Source organism: Leopardus geoffroyi, chromosome C1 (assembly GCF_018350155.1).
Source record: "Leopardus geoffroyi isolate Oge1 chromosome C1, O.geoffroyi_Oge1_pat1.0, whole genome shotgun sequence".
Lineage (NCBI taxonomy): Eukaryota > Metazoa > Chordata > Mammalia > Carnivora > Felidae > Leopardus > Leopardus geoffroyi.
The window spans coordinates 155,169,895-155,186,852 of NC_059328.1; the positions used below are offsets into that span (position 1 = coordinate 155,169,895).

Sequence of the window (16,958 nt, forward strand, 5' to 3'; positions counted from 1 at the left end):
ATTCTCTCCCCACCTCTCTCTCTGCCCTTACCCCTGCTCATTCTCTCTCTCTCTCTCTCTCTCTAAAAGAAAAAAAAAAACATCCATACATATAATCAGTTTATGTATTTTTAATTTTTTTTTAATGTTCGTATTTTGAGAGAGACAGACAGAGCATGAGCAGGGGAGGGGCAGAGAGAGGGGGAGACACAGAATCTGAAGCAGGCTCCAGGCTCTGAGCTGTCAGCACAGAGCCTGACACAGGGCTCAAACTCATAAACTGTGACATCATGAGCTGAGCTGAAGCTGGATGCCCAACCGACTGAGCCCAGTTTATGTATTTTTAAAGAACATTTACAATAACCTACATCAAACTCATTAAAAATGGCTGTGTGTAGGCGAGGGAAAGATAGATGACGTGGGGGCAGGGGGTAGATGGATAGGGAATAGATTAAAAGAAAAAACATATGAAAGAAAAAAAGGTGGGGTCTTGACCGGACTAATAATTGTTCATTATGGACTAAAGGGTATGATTAACACATCCTTCAGCATTTGAGGTCCCCCAAAAGACAACTAAAAATGCTGTGGAATGAAAGTTTATTCTTATAGGCTGAAGACCTTACACTGACCTGAGATATTTGAATTTAAAAATGGATACCCAACGTTTTACTGGGGAGAAGAGCCACATAAGGATAACACACTCTCAAATGCTGAAGAGAATAGAGAGATTTTTTTTTTTCTAAAAATAAAGTGGGTAATTTCTTAGATTTGTACCTGGAGAAAATACAATGACAAATGTTTTGGCAAGGTGTTAGAACTTGTGCATTAGTCTTGTCTTAATGGAAGAGAATCTGTTGAAATCATTACATTTGAGCAGAGCAATCTTGTAGTAGATAATGTTTTATCTATGTATAAACAGCCAAAAGAGACTTTAAGCCTGGGTTTCATGGTGCATTCCACTTATATACTCTCTAGTCAAGGACTGTGGGATCTCCATCCTCAGGTCCTTGTTAACACCCAGCTCAACAAGGCAGGGCATACCAATGGTGTGTGTGTATATATGTGTGTGTGTGTGTGGGGGGGGGTGCATACACATATTATTCCAGTCAATCTGATTTCACAAGGAAGAAATTACAAGGAATAGCTGCTGTGTGCCTTTTCTTTTTGTTGTTGTTGTTGTTTTTTTGTTTTAGTTTTTGTTTCTTTTTTTTTTTTTTTGATGTATGCCTTTTCCAAACCATTACACATATTTGACATTGTTTAGACATGTGGTTAAGAATACATTTACAAAAAAAAAAAAAAAAAAAAGAGAGGTTAGAGTGGGAGAGAGCCAAAACATAAGAGACTGTTAAAAACTGAGAACAAACTGAGGGTTGATGGGGGGTGGGAGGGAGGGGAGGGTGGGTGATGGGTATTGAGGAGGGCACCTTTTGGGATGAGCACTGGGTGTTGTATGGAAACCAATTTGACAATAAATTTCATATATTAAAAAGAAAGAATACATTTACCATCTAGTGTTTTAGAACTCACACAGGAAGTTAGAAATTATAAATGAACGAAGCAAGAAATAAACAAATGGAAGCAAGGCGAACAAAACAGAAAATACAAGGCACATACCTCTGCTGTAAATACAATTATCACTTGGCTACAAATTTGAGGGAGTATGTCCTACAGTAAATGTTATCACTTGGTTGAAAATGATTTTTGCCTATTTTGTTGTTTTTTTTTTAATTTTTTTTTCAACGTTTATTTATTTTTGAGACAGAGAGAGACAGAGCATGAACGGGGGAGGGGCAGAGAGAGAGGGAGACACAGAATCGGAAACAGGCTCCAGGCTCTGAGCCATCAGCCCAGAGCCCGACGCGGGGCTCGAACTCACGGACCGCGAGATCATGACCTGGCTGAAGTCGGACGCTTAACCGACTGCGCCACCCAGGCGCCCCAATTTTTGCCTATTTTGAAAGGTAGCAGATAGATGGAGGAAAAAGAAAAAACTAAGGTGAGTAAGAAATTATTCCATTTAATGATACAGAGAAGATTATCATGGCCCTTGTGCAAGGATGACATGCAAATTCGTGACATGTTCCATACTAAAAAAAGGGGGGGATTTACTCCATTTATCTATACCTTTGGGGAATTGTGTTTTATGTAAGTGATCCATCACTTAACCCTATGACTACTTCTTTTTAGTTCACCCACCTCTTTTTCTTAAATCTAAACACTTTCTGTAGAATTTTCTAGTTTGTACAGTGAATAGAAATCGATATACCTTTAAGCATAGGATCACTAGATCAACTATTTTATTATGACAAAACGCAGTAATGTGTACAGAGGCCGTTGGGGTGTAATGGCTTAGCATTATACAACTAGCCCTGAACTTCCACGTGTTTACAAATCCAGTCTGCCTTTTATTAGTGTCTTCCTTCTCAATTTCCTGTCATTTCTTTCCGCCATGATTGTTTCAGCTGTTCCACCCTTTGTTGGCTATCCCCATGCCTACCACATTCACATCCTCTCCCACTGGAAAAGGATCCCTGGACTTTGTGACAACCATGGGGAGTAGTTGTTTTCTCCTTATTGCCTGGTGTGTATATCCAACTCAAACACCTAAGAGACATTCTAAACGTGTAGTGGATCTAGATTAGAAAATCTTTTCTGATTGAAATTATTTTAAATGAAACAGTCATGATTTTTATTAGGATTTTCCTGTTTACTAATAGATAAATGTGTCCCATTTGGAGTTTATAGTTCATTTTTTTTCCACAAGGCGATCAACCAAGACACCAGATAAAATTTTATCAGTACCTATTTTATTGTGCTGCTCCTGCATTTTACTAGTGAAGTTCAAAGTAAGTTTTTTTTCTTTGCTCTCTTCTGCTTACTCCAAAAATTTCCAGAGGCTAATAAAATCTGAATCTTAATAAGGTCTTAGCTACAGTAACAGCAAAATTTAGCATAGCTGAAGAGATATGAATACAATTTCCCAGGCTTTTTTCTCATTAAAATGCTACTCTTCAGACACATAGAGTAAAACTCATGAATGAAACTACATCTATATACTTAGTAGTAGAACTGTAACAAAATTTCAGTTAGCAATTTTTCACTGGAGGTCCTTTGAGGCTGAGCTTTTAACACTGGCGGACAGTACATAAACTACGACCTACAAACGTAAGCCTTTCAGACACTAATACCATGCCCTGTTCATAGTAGGTACTTTAAAAATAGTAGAGCGCCATTTCTCTTTGTTTACTCCTTAAAGTAACCTTAACTAGGAAACACTTCAATCTCATTTCTCAGAATGCAAACAAAAAATAACAATAACCACTTGGCCCTACTGGGTCTTGACCACCCCGACTGGTTACAGAAGCTCAGCAGTAAAACAATTTCCGAGTTGGTCTACATTCTTCCAAACTAGAGGCTTCCTTAACCATGAGCCACCACTCCTCCCTGCAGGACTATCATGGCTAGAGTTGAAGAAGGGTTGGGTGATCTGGGCTGTGCATCATGTCATGCAATGGCCATCAGAACAGCATGAGGACAACTGAATGCCCACGTGAATAATTCTCAGTGTGCAAGCACAGTCAGAGTGCACACAGGACAGCAACACTTAAAAGGTCTAAAAGCATAAACTGCAATATGCTAGACTGCCACAGTCACACTCCAATTCAGTAATGTCTTCAATCAGTATTAACGAAAGGTGCTTTTTCAGGGGTTTACAGGTTATTTTCCTGAAGGGAATGAAACGTGCTAGAAGATCATCTTCTAATTCCCATCTTTGTTTCTGTAATACTATTAAATAATCACATACAGTCAACTCTAATGCCCTACTGAGACAATACTTCTGTGTAAATATAACATTTTCAGTACATCCTCAAGTCACAGATATGATACATCACAAATTTACAAGTAATGCATTGTCCCCAAAGAAAGAACTCCATTCCTTAAAAAGTGACAAAGCATTTAGGCATATTTCTGAGCAGTAACATTCAAATCAAGATTACCAACAAGTGATAGGTGACAATTTTCAATGAAGAAAGCTGTAGAAGATAATTGAATCAGTTTACTATTTGTAGCAGAAAAGATAATCCATATTAGATGTATTCTGTGATACTTTAAAAACTTCTCAATACTGACAAATGAAAAAAATAAATGTGTATGTATCTATTTTTTTCTTCTCATATACGTATACATATAAATTATAAGAACTATCACAGCAATCAAAAATTTTGTGTAATTTTTGGGGCCCCTGGGTGGCTCAGTCAGTTAAGTGGCCGACTTCAGCTCAGGTTATGATCTTGCAGTTGGTGGGTTCCAGCCCCGCATGGAGCTCTGTGCTGACAGCTCAGAGCCTGCTTCAGATTCTGTGTCTCCCTCTCTCTCTGTCCCTCCCTCCCTCATACTCTGTTTCTCTCTGTCTCTCAAAAAATGAATAAAAATGTTAAAAAAAATAAAAAAGTTTTATGCAATTTTTAAGTCTGATTTAAGAATGTCTAATGGAAAGCCCCTTTTAAAATAATATGACAATAATTAAAACATTTACAGTTCACTAAATTTAAGAATATTCTTTTACTTTCCACCTTAAAGGTCAACAATTAACCCATGTTATTATAATTTATTTTGTAATTTTCCTCAATTTAATACTTACAAGATTAAATTATCTGCAACTTGTCTTTAAAATTCTGGGATTCAAAATTCTTTCTAGGTTTCTGAAAGTATTAGTATTTTTTCCTCTGTGTAAGTGGAGCTACTATTATTTTTTGGTGTGGAGGAGTTGCTTTAAAAAAATACAGGTGAATGTGAATGGGCATTCAGTTACACACTATTTTAGTTTAAAATGGGAGGGGATGGCAGTGGAAAATACTCACGAAAAGATACCTGTCAAGCAGACTCTTCAATTCATTCATTTTATATTTTCTTTCTTTTTTCCTCCTTAATGAATGAGAGGAAAATGCATCTTTGGCATTCCAAGGAAGTGATTCTGAAGTGTAATCTCCATCAGATCATCTAGAAGAACAAATGTCCAATGACATGATATTAAAGGCAGTACATAAGGTTGTTCCAAAGACCAGCTGAAAGCCTGAGACCCCGTCAGTAGCCATGACTGAAGCTCATCATGTTTGAACACCGCAGCTGAAACCTCCAGACTTACTGAGCAACAATGAAGATATTGTACAATCAGCTAGGATTACAGTGAAGAAAAACAAAATGCTCTCAGATCATAACAGAAGTGATTATCACGAGGAAAGAGAAGTGACTGTTGGATTTAAAAGGCAACCAGAGCAAAATAAAAACAAAAGCAAATACAGAACATTAGCACCCTACCCCAGAGGATGTTAAAATCACAAAGAAAAATTTTCCAAAGGAATTATAATAAGCTCACACGTGAAAAAGCACTTACACAATCCATTGTAGGATGTACACTTTGCTAAATGATCTGCAAAATTAGAAAAAGAAACTGATTCATTGTAGAGGTGCATTATCTAAAAGTACACAGTGTCCAGAAATTCTATTGCTTCTTTCATCAGAATCAATGTGAGGCTTGCACTAGTAAAGACGGTGAAGTTATTTTATAAGAGGAGGAGGAGGAGGAAGGGGAGGAAGAGGAGGAGGAAGGGAAGGAGGGGAGGAAAGCTAGAGAACCAGTATCAAGTCAAGAAACAAAAGGGGTGGAGAGGGCTTATTGGAATATAATAAAGTGCCTTCTTTTTCTTTCAGCTAATGTATAAAAGTTAAAAATTTCCAGTACTCCTGAAAAGAGATTTCTATAAATAATGCACCCTTTAAATACCATTCAACAGCTGTTGTTGAAATTTGGCTCATGAAAAGGTTGCCAGAGGGGATGGACATGGGGGGCGGGGGATGGGCAAAGTGGGCGAAGGGGAGCAGGAGGGGCAGGCTTCCAATTATGGAATGAAGAACTCATGGTGATAAAAGTTACAGCGTAGGGAATACAGTCAATGACATTGTAACAGTGTTGTAGGGTGACAGATGGCAGCTACACTTGTGGTGAGCATAGTGTAGACTTGTCCAATCACTATGTTGCACACCTGAAGCTAATGTAACATGGCCAACTATTTTTCAGGTAAAAACAAAACCAAAAAGCTGCAGTTACATCTTTCATCAGGCAAATGACACTAGGCACATCAACTACTTATGCAATATTTTGCCACTGTTTTGTTTCATGTATACTTTTGTCAACGGTGTGTGACGGCAGTTCTTGTCCTTTTATGTCCCAATGCACCTGATGTAAATATTAGTCTCCTATCAGTAATAGGGATCACTCGACTAATCATGAATGCTTTCGTAGGAGATGATGCTAAGTAGTAGAATTTTTCTCCAGTGGGGAGATGAGAAGGGACTCCAGCTTTAAACACCTTGCTCAGGAGATTCTTATAGGATACCCACGGGTTGTAAAGTGCTTCCCTTTTTGAGAATCACTAATCTTCTCAAAGGATATAAACCTCTTCCCCCTTTGAGAATAACTGATCTTTGGAATGAAGATAAGGAATTTATATATTTTCTCCATGCCAGGTTAACAAGCTTCTAGAACATGGTCTGTATATGTTGGATTCAGCAAGGGCATTCACTAACCCACATTTGGTAGGGCTTGAACTTTTATTTTTTCTTGTAGCAATGAAAGATTTATGCCTATCCGTCACTTTGTTGTGATCGCCACCAGAAGAAAGTTGTCTGGGGTTAAGGGTATAGACAGGCCATGGGATAGATGAAGTTTCACTTTGGCTTATCTGCTCAGCCATTCAAACCAACACTAAGAAACCATAGATCAAAGTCACATGTTTACAGTAATATTAATGGCAACCTCACGTCTAAGTAAATTATCTGGTCCTTTCACTCAGATGTTTGGATCTTAGGAAGATGAAGGAAGAGGTCAGGCAAGTCTTGGCTGTGACAACATTCACTAGCACCTGAAACAATTAGCTTTCGTAGCCACATACGTCTTTAAGTGCTTTGTAACTATTTTTCTATCCCAATGATTGAAAACAACTGTATAAAAAAGTGATCTCCTTATAGATGGGCATTGCATCGCCAGTGGAACCATCTCCCTCTTCAAGATCAAAGCATTCCTTCCCCCAGCTGCCAGGTTGTGACTGCAGATGGTTTACAGCTAAGCCCCTTTTTTTAGGAATTATCCTTGGCCCAAGATTATATCCCCTACTGGAGTGGGGGAAGGACAGCCTGCACACAATGCAGGGCCAAGAGGTGGGTGGAGGAAGTGAGGAACTGGCCTTGGTGCTCAATTTTAAGGGGGGCCAAAAGCCAGGAACCAAGATAAATATTTCAATGCACTAGTTTTTTTAAAATAAAAAATGTAGGGACGCCTGGGTGGCTCAGTCGGTTGGGTGTCTGACTTTGGCTCAGGCTCACGGTTTGTGAGTTTGAGCCTCGCGTCGGGCTCTGTGCTGACAGCTCAGAGCCTGGAGCCTGCTTTGGATTCTGTGTCCCCCTCTCCCTCCGCCCCTCCCCCGCTTGTGCTCTGTCTCTGTCTCCCTCTCAAAAATAAATAAATGTAAAAAAAATAAAATAAAAAATGTAAAGAATCCATGATGATCAAATATCACAATTATAAATAAAGACAGCATCAATAATAACCAATTTTTCTTTTTTGCCTGAGGCTTCAATATGGCTCCACACAGCACTCTTACTGATCCTATCTTAATTTATTATGTTCAATATTTTGTTCATTGTGGATGTTGTATTAATTTAGATTTTATTAAAATAGTGCATCAAAATATTTATCATGGTAACTGAGGGTTTTGGCATCCCTAAATTTTGTCCTTGAGTGGAGTGCCTCCCTTACCTCACCCAAGTCCCAACTCTGGAAGGTGGTACTATTGCTTGGCTCATTTGCCCTCCAGAGGGACAATGTTGAAAGGCCATCCCAACAACAAAGTACCTGCAGGATTGGTTGTGACTTCCTTTCTTGTGACTTCATCACATCCCAGTCCTGCTTCCTACACTCCCTTTTAGTTTTACTCCCAAGAACACCAGCAGGCAAGTCTCTGTCTCTGTGTGTTTCCCCTAAGACATCCCCATAGAAGAGGTGAAAAATGAAACTCAGAGAAGCTGTGGGACTTGCCCAGGTTCTCAGCATTCCTAAGTGGTAGAGATGAGAACCCAGGTAGGTCTAACTTGAAGCCAGTGTTCTTCTTTGTAACACCGGAATTTGGGTTGATAGTCAAATAATCCAAAGGTTAAACCCAGATATCAATAATCCCCATGCATGTACCTAATAGTAGACTGGAAATCAGGTTCTCTGGTTTCCAGGAGGTAAGCCTCTGATTATGTTAGACCCTACAGCAGACAGAATAATGTCCACCCCGCCTCCCCAACAAAGATATCTACATCCTAATCCCCAGGACCTATGAATATGTTAACTGACATTAAAAAATGGATTTTTCAGATGTGATTAAGTTAAGGACCTTGAGATGGGAAAATTATATACACTGCTTTTCCAGGTGGGCACAATATAATCACAAGGGTCCTTTTTAGGGAAAGAGGGAGATGTGATGATGGAAGCAGAGGTCAGAGGGGTGTCACCATGAGCCAAAGAATGCAAGCATCCTCTAGAATCTGGAAAAGTCAAGGAATAGATTCTCCCCGAGAGCCTCCAAAAGAAACAGTCCTACTGCCACCTTGATTTTAGCTCCGTAAGCTCCATTTGAACTTCGGACCTCCAGAAGTATAAGAAAATAAGTTTGTGTTATTTGAAGCCACTCAGTTTGTGGTAATTTGTTACAGCAGCAACAGGAAAGCAATACAGAATCCAAAGGTAGCATCTTTGCCCTGATATCATGGCACCATTCACATCATTCAGAATTAGAATGAATCCCTAACAAAAATCAGACAGAATCAGCAGAGGAATTTAACGATGACTTCTCAGTTGTGTTATATTAAAAAAAAAATCTCTTTTAAATAACTTGGATATGTGGAAGGATTGATGATCTTGTTCTGGCTCCAGATGGTCATGTTCTCCTAATGACAGATGGAAGTCCAGAACAGGCAGGCTCATCTACGTGGAAGGAGGGGAGAAATGATTAAGAAGGCCAGCAAGATCCAAGAACTCTTTAAAGCATGTTTTTTACTTTCCAGATTCTTCATTAATTCTCTTTAAATTGTAAACATTGTATTACTAATATTTTATAATGGGACAAACTACTCTGTTTTTCTTCTCTTTCCTTGCTGCACTTGAAGAATTTAGAGTTTAAGCTTGGGAAGTGGTAGCTTTTATCCAAACAAGCATCTCCTACCTCTGCAGGCTCAGTTATCTGTACTTGCCTTCTGCTTCTCCTGAAGATGTCCCTTCATCAGCTAGCATCTTGTTTGAGGCCTCTCTGAAGAAATGATGCTTATCCATTTCCTTAAATTTTTCTTGGTTTCTGCCTGACTTACTCTTACCCCACACTGTCTCAAGCATAATATGAGCCCAAGAAAAGTGGGGTGGAGTCCTGGAAACTTAATGGAATGGCATAAACAAACAAACAAACAAACAAAAACTAAGCTAAATAGAACCAGTTTAATTTCTCCCCTACCGGTACCTGTCTTTCGCATGAGCTGGGATAATGTTTAATGGCTTCTTTTTACATGATAATAAAATTCCCTGTAAATACGCAGGCCATCCTGCGCAGAAGGAATATCCAGGTCAAAGGTCTTACTACAGATCAACATATTCTTTAAAATAGCTTAGTAACCAATATGGAGGGGCACTGGTCATTTCGGCTGATTTGGAAAAGCATAGGCCTGGGCAGTTATGAAGTCACTGAGACTCTCAGAAGTACAGGCCCCTCTGAACTCCTAGTTAACACTGAAGCGGTGTAGACCTCGGTACATCCTAGGTGGGGCTTTTTGGACATCTGGTGGAAAGAAAACAAATGGAGGAATTATGATTTGGAACAATTTACTGTGTTAAAAATTACTTCATCAATGAAGTTGAGTAATTTTTCCCATTATTTAACTGAAGTTTGTGCTTTTTTTATGTAGTTGGTCAGCTATGCTTGTGCCTCAGTGCCTTTAAAAAAAGTATATTGCATTAAATACTTTGGAGGGAGATGTGCAAAAAGATCAGAGGACATGCTTGTAGTGGAGCCTTTGGGCTGTCTGCTTAGAACTTTCTGAACCCTAGAGGAGACTTGGGTAGTCTGCTTCACTGGGTGGCCTCCCTTGTGGCCAGAGTGGGAGAGAAGTGGGACCAAGGGCTGCACATCAGTCTTTGCCTGTGGTTAAAACTGTGACATGGGAGCAGTGAAATGTCCATGAGAAGTGAAGAGTGTTTCTGCCCTGTTTGAGGATTCTCCTCTTGCTTGGAAGTTGTCTTCAGTGAGCATTTGTTGAATGACTTGAATTAGTGAATGGATGGATGGAAGAATGAATACAGCCATGCAGAAAACAACAGAGGAAAAGGGTAGAGTCCTGCCCACATTCCAGTCCCTGGTTCTAGTTCCTTCCTGCCTCTTAGCTCCAGTGCTGACTTTAGTAGCACAAGCCATTCTATGTTGGTTTCTGTTACTGGAGATTGTAATCACTAATAAGGGGAGTTTGGAGTCTACTTTGAGACTTATGTGAAAAAAAAAAAAAACATAGGACTTATCCTCTTTGTATATATGTATATTTATATGAGTGTATGTGTGTGCATGTGTATGTATATATAGTATCATGCACATATATATACTCCAAATCAATCAGTGTCCCTGAGCTCTCTTCCTTATATCTAAAATGAAAGGATTAGGGGCGCCTGGGTGGCTCAGTCGGTTGGGCGTCCGACTTCAACTCAGGTCACGATCTCGCGGTCCGTGAGTTCGAGCCCCGCGTCGGGCTCTGGGCTGATGGCTCAGAGCCTGGAGCCTGCTTCCAATTGTGTGTCTCCCTCTCTCTTTGCCCCTCCCCCGTTCATGCTCTGTCTCTCTCTGTCTCAAAAATAAATAAACGTTAAAAAAAATTAAAAAAAAATAAAATAAAATGAAAGGATTAAACTAAATGATCTGAATTTTTAAGAGGTTATGCTTTCCAGGAATTGTGTCAATGATTTGTATACAAGGTATAATGTTGCCCAAGTGCCCAAGATAGGCCCTCTGGAAATTCTTATACTTTCCATGTTGTGTCATTGCTGAAAACAATTGGGAAGCTCTTTTGGAAGTGCATTCAGAGGTGGTCACACATTATTTTAACTCCCTCCGTGGAGGCAGATCTCCAGTCTGATAAAATGGTGACTGAGAGTGCTGGTAACACCAGTTTGGGCAGAAGGCAAATTTTGGCTGTAAAATAGCAGTGACAATTTTCCCATGAACTGGCCCCGGAGGCAGACTCCAGGGAGTGCCATGGCCCTAAGGATGGGATATTGATACACCACGTTTGGTGAAAAAGACACACCAAATTGAAATGTCTGGATGGGAGATAACTTGTAGGAGTCACCCACACTTGGTTGCCCTCTTTTTGGATGGATAGTTCTTCAGTATCCCTCTCACATCAAGCATAAGGCTGGGGCTATACCAGGTATTCAATAAGCACTGGGTGATTGACTAAGCCAAATTCATAATGACAGCTATCGTTGTTGAACTTTTACTAGTGCCAGGTGCTTTACATATGCATATATTTTCTTTTCTTCTTCTTCTTCTTCTTCTTCTTCTTCTTCTTCTTCTTCTTCTTTTTTTTTAAGTAGGCTCCACGTCCAGTGTGGTGCTCAACTCAGGGCTTGAACTCACAACCCTGAGACTGGGACCTGAGCTGAGATCAAGAGTCGGACATTTAACTAAGGCACCCAAGTGCGCCTTCATGTATTTTCTCATTTCACACTGTCAACCATCTTCTTCTTAGTCGCATTTCAAATGTTAGGAAAGAGAGACTTCAAGAATTTAAGAAACGCGTCCCAAATTCCACTGCTAACAAGTGGCAGCACGAATGCGGTGAAGCCAGGTTGTCTGACCCCAGGCCCACTGTGCTCTCCTACCTCCCTCCTCTCGGCCATAATTGGAGGCAAGTGAGAATGGCACAGGCACAAAGACTGTCCATTACGTAATATAGATCAGAACCAGAATGTTCTCCTGAATAGCATTGTCTGCCTAGAAAATAAAGTTAGGGGTTGTAAATGGTTCAAAACGTTGTGTATAAGTATTTTGTTCAAAACATTGTGTATACGCATTTCTAGCTGTTACTTTTGCTTTGTGTTTTCAGAATGTCTGAAAGGGCAGCGTACCCTGTATAATACTCTTCTCTACATGTCTCAGCCGTCCATGTGGCTTTTACTGGCATGCATTATTGTTCTCTCCTTCTCCTATATGCCTTAAGGTAGGGCAATTCTGCCACCCACTGAAGTTCAGTGCTAAAAAGCTAATAGCTTTGGCAAAATAGCAGAGGGGTTAGTTATTTTTTTCAAGTTAGTGTGGAGAAAAGGGAATAGAACAGGTTCTTCCCAGATGTCTGATTTCTAGTCAGCATGCGGCATGAATCCCTGGTTGAGCACGTTTCAGCCATCCTGTGCCTCAGGAGAAAACCACCACTCCTGCCTGCGTCGCTATGGTAACTGATGCTCAGCAGGCAGTTGCAGTTTCATTTAACATAACTGGCTTTTAGAACTTGAGGGGAAGCATGCTTTCATGTAAGAGAAAGGGAAAGGCAAGTGGTTTAATTAATGTGTCTCAATTTAACATAGGGATACAGGTCACTTCCACTGTTTGACCATAGCGTGTGCAGCTCTGTTTTATATCTGTGTCAGATCTAAGGCATCAAAGGATGGAATATTTCTCTCATCATGTGTGAAGTGTACAAAGTGGGCAGAAAAGGAGAGACGGGTTGTGTTGGACCCTTTGCGAAAGGTTTTTCACTTTATAAAACCATCTCGGTTTGAGAGTGTATAGAATTGCTTCCTCTTCTCACATCCACAAAGGAGGCCTGAGAGATGGGTTGCTAGGCAACCTCACACCGAAGACTGGGGCGCTTTGAAATTAACATAGTTGACCTCCCCGTCATCTCTGCAGCTCTGCTATTCAAAACCATTTGGTGAGGTCCTAGGACTCAAGAAAATAGATACAAAACGTAAATACAAAAATAAAGAAAGGGTGAAACACATCTAACCTTTTCAAGCAAAGATCAGGATTCTCTCAGTGAAAAAAGGCAACAGTATGAAAAAAGCAGGTTGAGGGGAAAATGGTATTAGTCGCTATAAAACTAGAAACTTATATTTTGAATAATCCAGGAAGCAAATTTTCCTTGCTATGTTTTTAGAGATGTTTATAACTGCCATGTAAACTATCATAGCAAAGAGTCTGAAAACACTTAAAGGGCAAACAAAAAATAAATCAGTTTATGATAATAAGATCTACTACATATTTTTGATGAAAAGCTCAACTCTCAATCCTCAGCACGTGATGTTTTGCTTAAGCTCCAGAGTCTCCTATTCTCCTTCCTGCCACTACATCATTAATATGACACTAGTTGGTGTGGGAAGGGATGGCATTTATTTTGCAAGTAGATGAATATTTGGAAGGAAATTGCAAAGCTGGTTTGTGGAGCAAAGCATACACTCTTGTCAGCAATAAATTATTTAGTTTGATTTTTAAAATACTTCATACCACTGCAAAATGGTTATGGTAACATTTTAAGATAGGCTGTTAAATTTATCAACATTAAAATCAATCAAAATTGGTGGTGCTGTGGAAGGTGGGGGACAGTAAACACACCTTGAGGTCTTTTAGTAGATTTGTTTTTTTATCATGAGTGTTAAGTGAAGCAATTCTGAAGCTATTTTAGATGGATTACAGGATTGAAGAAATGAACAAATATGTTGAGGTTTTTGGGACTCAGGGTCTCCCTGTGGAAGAAGGGATGTACAAATGAAGACTGGGCAAAAGCAAGAATGAACTTTAAGATGATAAACTGGAATTTGAGAAATGGATGTAATTTTGTGATTCCTAAAATATGTGTCAGTATATGAGTATGTGTATTTATATGTGTGTATGCATGTGTATACATGTGTATGTACACATATATATACATGCAAATGTTTTTTATTTGCTCAATGTGTTTAGAAGCAACTCACCCTGGTAGCAATAAGCACTTAGCAGTAAGATCTTGATCTCTGATACCATTCCCCCACTAAAGAAAACCTGGGCTGCTAGTAGAAACTGCAGCTTGCAGGGCTGAGGCAGGGTAATTAGAAGTTCAACCTAACACATTGTTATGCTGAAAAGCAGGGAAGTGCTCAAAAAAAAAAAAAAAAAAGTGATGGGGGGATGTCACAAGCCCACAGGGGCCAGCTTAAAGCAGTTTCTGCTGGCCAAAACTGAAACAATTTGAGCACCAAAAAAAGAACATTAATGACTTATGAATCATTGGTGGGGGGAGGGGGAAGGGAATTCATGAACCCATATGATATTAAATTATAGATTAATACATAAAAAGTAAAAAAATAGAGGAAGGGGTCTTGCTTACAGTAAAATGCTGAGTACTGACTGGTTGGTACATGTGGAGAAAGTGCTGATGATAGATTGTGTTTAAAAATTTTTTTAGGGGCGCCTGGGTGGCGCAGTCGGTTAAGCGTCCGACTTCAGCCAGGTCACGATCTCGCGGTCCCTGGGTTCGAGCCCCACATCGGGCTCTGGGCTGATGGCTCAGAGCCTGGAGCCTGTTTCCGATTCTGTGTCTCCCTCTCTCTCTGCCCCTCCCCCGTTCATGCTCTGTCTCTCTCTGTCCCAAAAATAAATAAAAAAAAACGTTGAGAAAAAAAAAAAAAACAATTTAAAAAAAAAATTTTTTTAATGCTGATTTTTGAGAGCAAGAGCGCCTGCATGTGAGAGATTGTGCAGGGGAGGGGCAGGGAGGGAGAGGGAGACAGAGAATCCTAAGTAGGCTCTGCACTGTCAGCACAAAGCCCTATATGGGGCTGAACCCATGAATGTGAGCTCATGACCTGAGCCAAAGTCAGACACTCAACCAACTGGGCCATCGAGGTGCCCCTAGACCGTCATCTTTTATGACCATCGTGGTAAAGAAGCGATCAGGCAAGAATCATGCTAATCTAGGGGGTATTTTTGAAGAAGAGTAGACTATGTGTATGATCTAGAAGTGTCTCCTCACAGATTGGTTGCTCGTTACAAGGGAAAACAATAACAACTACATAGTGGAAAAATTTGATTGGGCAATCAAAATTAGTGTCACCAGTGAGGACAGATGGACATTGTGTGCTTCCAGAGGACACCGGGAGGACACAGCATTATCTGGTATGGCCAGGTATACTCAGTGTGGATCTAATCATTAAGAAATATCAGACAATCCCCAAACAAGGAACAACTCTACTCAAGAAAAGGAGGGGCTGAGTGGATGGATTCTTCAAACATGGCTGTGTTATAAAGGACAGAGAAAGGCTGTGGAATTGCTCCAGGTTAAACAAGACTAAAGAGACATGATCAGCAACACAGTTGTATCTGATCCCACAGTGGAATGGGTCTGGAGGAAAAGGATGCTATAAAGGACACTATGGGATCAACAGACAGAGAGTGGAAGATGAAAAGTACCGTGTCTATGTTCAATTTACTGAAGTTCACAGCTGTACTGTGATTATATTAGAGAATATCCCTATTCTTGGGAGATACACAAGAAAGTACGTAGGAGGACAGAGGCATGTATGCAACTTATTCTCAAAAATGCTTAGAAAAAAACATTTCATGGGGTGCCTGGGTGGCTCAGTCAGTTGAGCGTCCGACTTTGGCTCAGGTCATGATCTCACGGTCTGTGGGTTCGAGCCCCGTGTTGGGCTCTATGAGGACAGCTCAGAGCCTGGAGCCTGCTTACGATCCTGTGTCTCCCTCTCTTTCTGCCCCTCCCCCGCTCTCACTTTGTCTCACTCTGTCTCTCAAAAATAAATAAATGTAAAAAAAAAAAATTTCATGTATAGATAGGAGTATATATGTAGTGTATATAAATGTATAAACATACGTAAACACACAGAGAAGGCACAAATGACAGCGCAAATGAGGTAAAATAATGGCAATATTTTAATATGTATCTGAGTAAGTGGCATGTGGGCGCTCTCTGTACTTTTCTTATTCATGAAACTTCTGTAAGTTTAAAATGATTTACAAATAAAGTCAACCAAAAAAAATTTTTTTTTCTCTTTTTGTGAAAACAAAAACAATTTGTACTGGAACTAAAATAAGGACTCTTTGATACTTAATTTGTGAAAACAACAACACATACAAAAAAATGTTACACTGTAACCCAGGGTTGTGTGTTTAGCACAGAGAAGTGATAGCGGGATACAGACACACCCTGGTTGTACCATTTCTTTCTCTTGCCTCTTTGTGTGGCATATGTTTAATCACTTTAACTTTGCTCTTGGGTGTTCTCAGAATCCTGGACTTGCCCGACTCCTAAATTCCCCTCAAACTGTTCTCTGCAATTTGTGACTTAGGTCAATGTGAAAAATTGACCAGCTTTCAAGAAATTATATGTCAAGAAGTTTTTATTCATCAACTAGAGTAATTTCAAGCATTTCACGTAAACTGTTTGAAAAGAGCATTTATATGACTGTTTAGCATTTTAGCAAAAAAGTTTATTTTTTCCCTTCCAAGTTTTTAAACGTAGTGTGTTTTTCAAAGAAAGTTTAATCTATAACTGTGGGGCAGGACCTGTTACCCTGACCCATTACAAGTGAGGATACTACTGACTACTTCACAGCTGTTTGTGATTCAAAAAACTTTTTTTTTTTAAGCTTCTTACATCATTTACCCATTAAAAATAAAAGTAGCCTGCCTTTGGCAGAAACTGAAATAGTAATTACCTTCTTAAAATACCCTTGTTTTTTTTAAAAACAGAGTTTCTTTCACATTGCCAAAACAATTTGTTTGAAGAAAGATAAAAATAACATGCACACTATTTGAAAACAGCTTGGTTTAAAGATTGCCATAGATTCTAAGGTTATACCGCTCGGAAGGAAGACATTTAGAACCTGCTCATTACTCAGCTTTCCT

At 39.7% G+C, this 16,958-nt stretch overlaps 1 non-coding gene across 1 annotated transcript; it reads left to right on the forward strand.

The window, feature by feature from the left end:
- Positions 1 to 1,972: 1,972 nt before the first annotated feature.
- Positions 1,973 to 2,074, forward strand: LOC123600185. The gene has a single exon (XR_006713558.1). It is a non-coding gene; the product is annotated as a U6 spliceosomal RNA (small nuclear RNA).
- Positions 2,075 to 16,958: the final 14,884 nt, after the last annotated feature.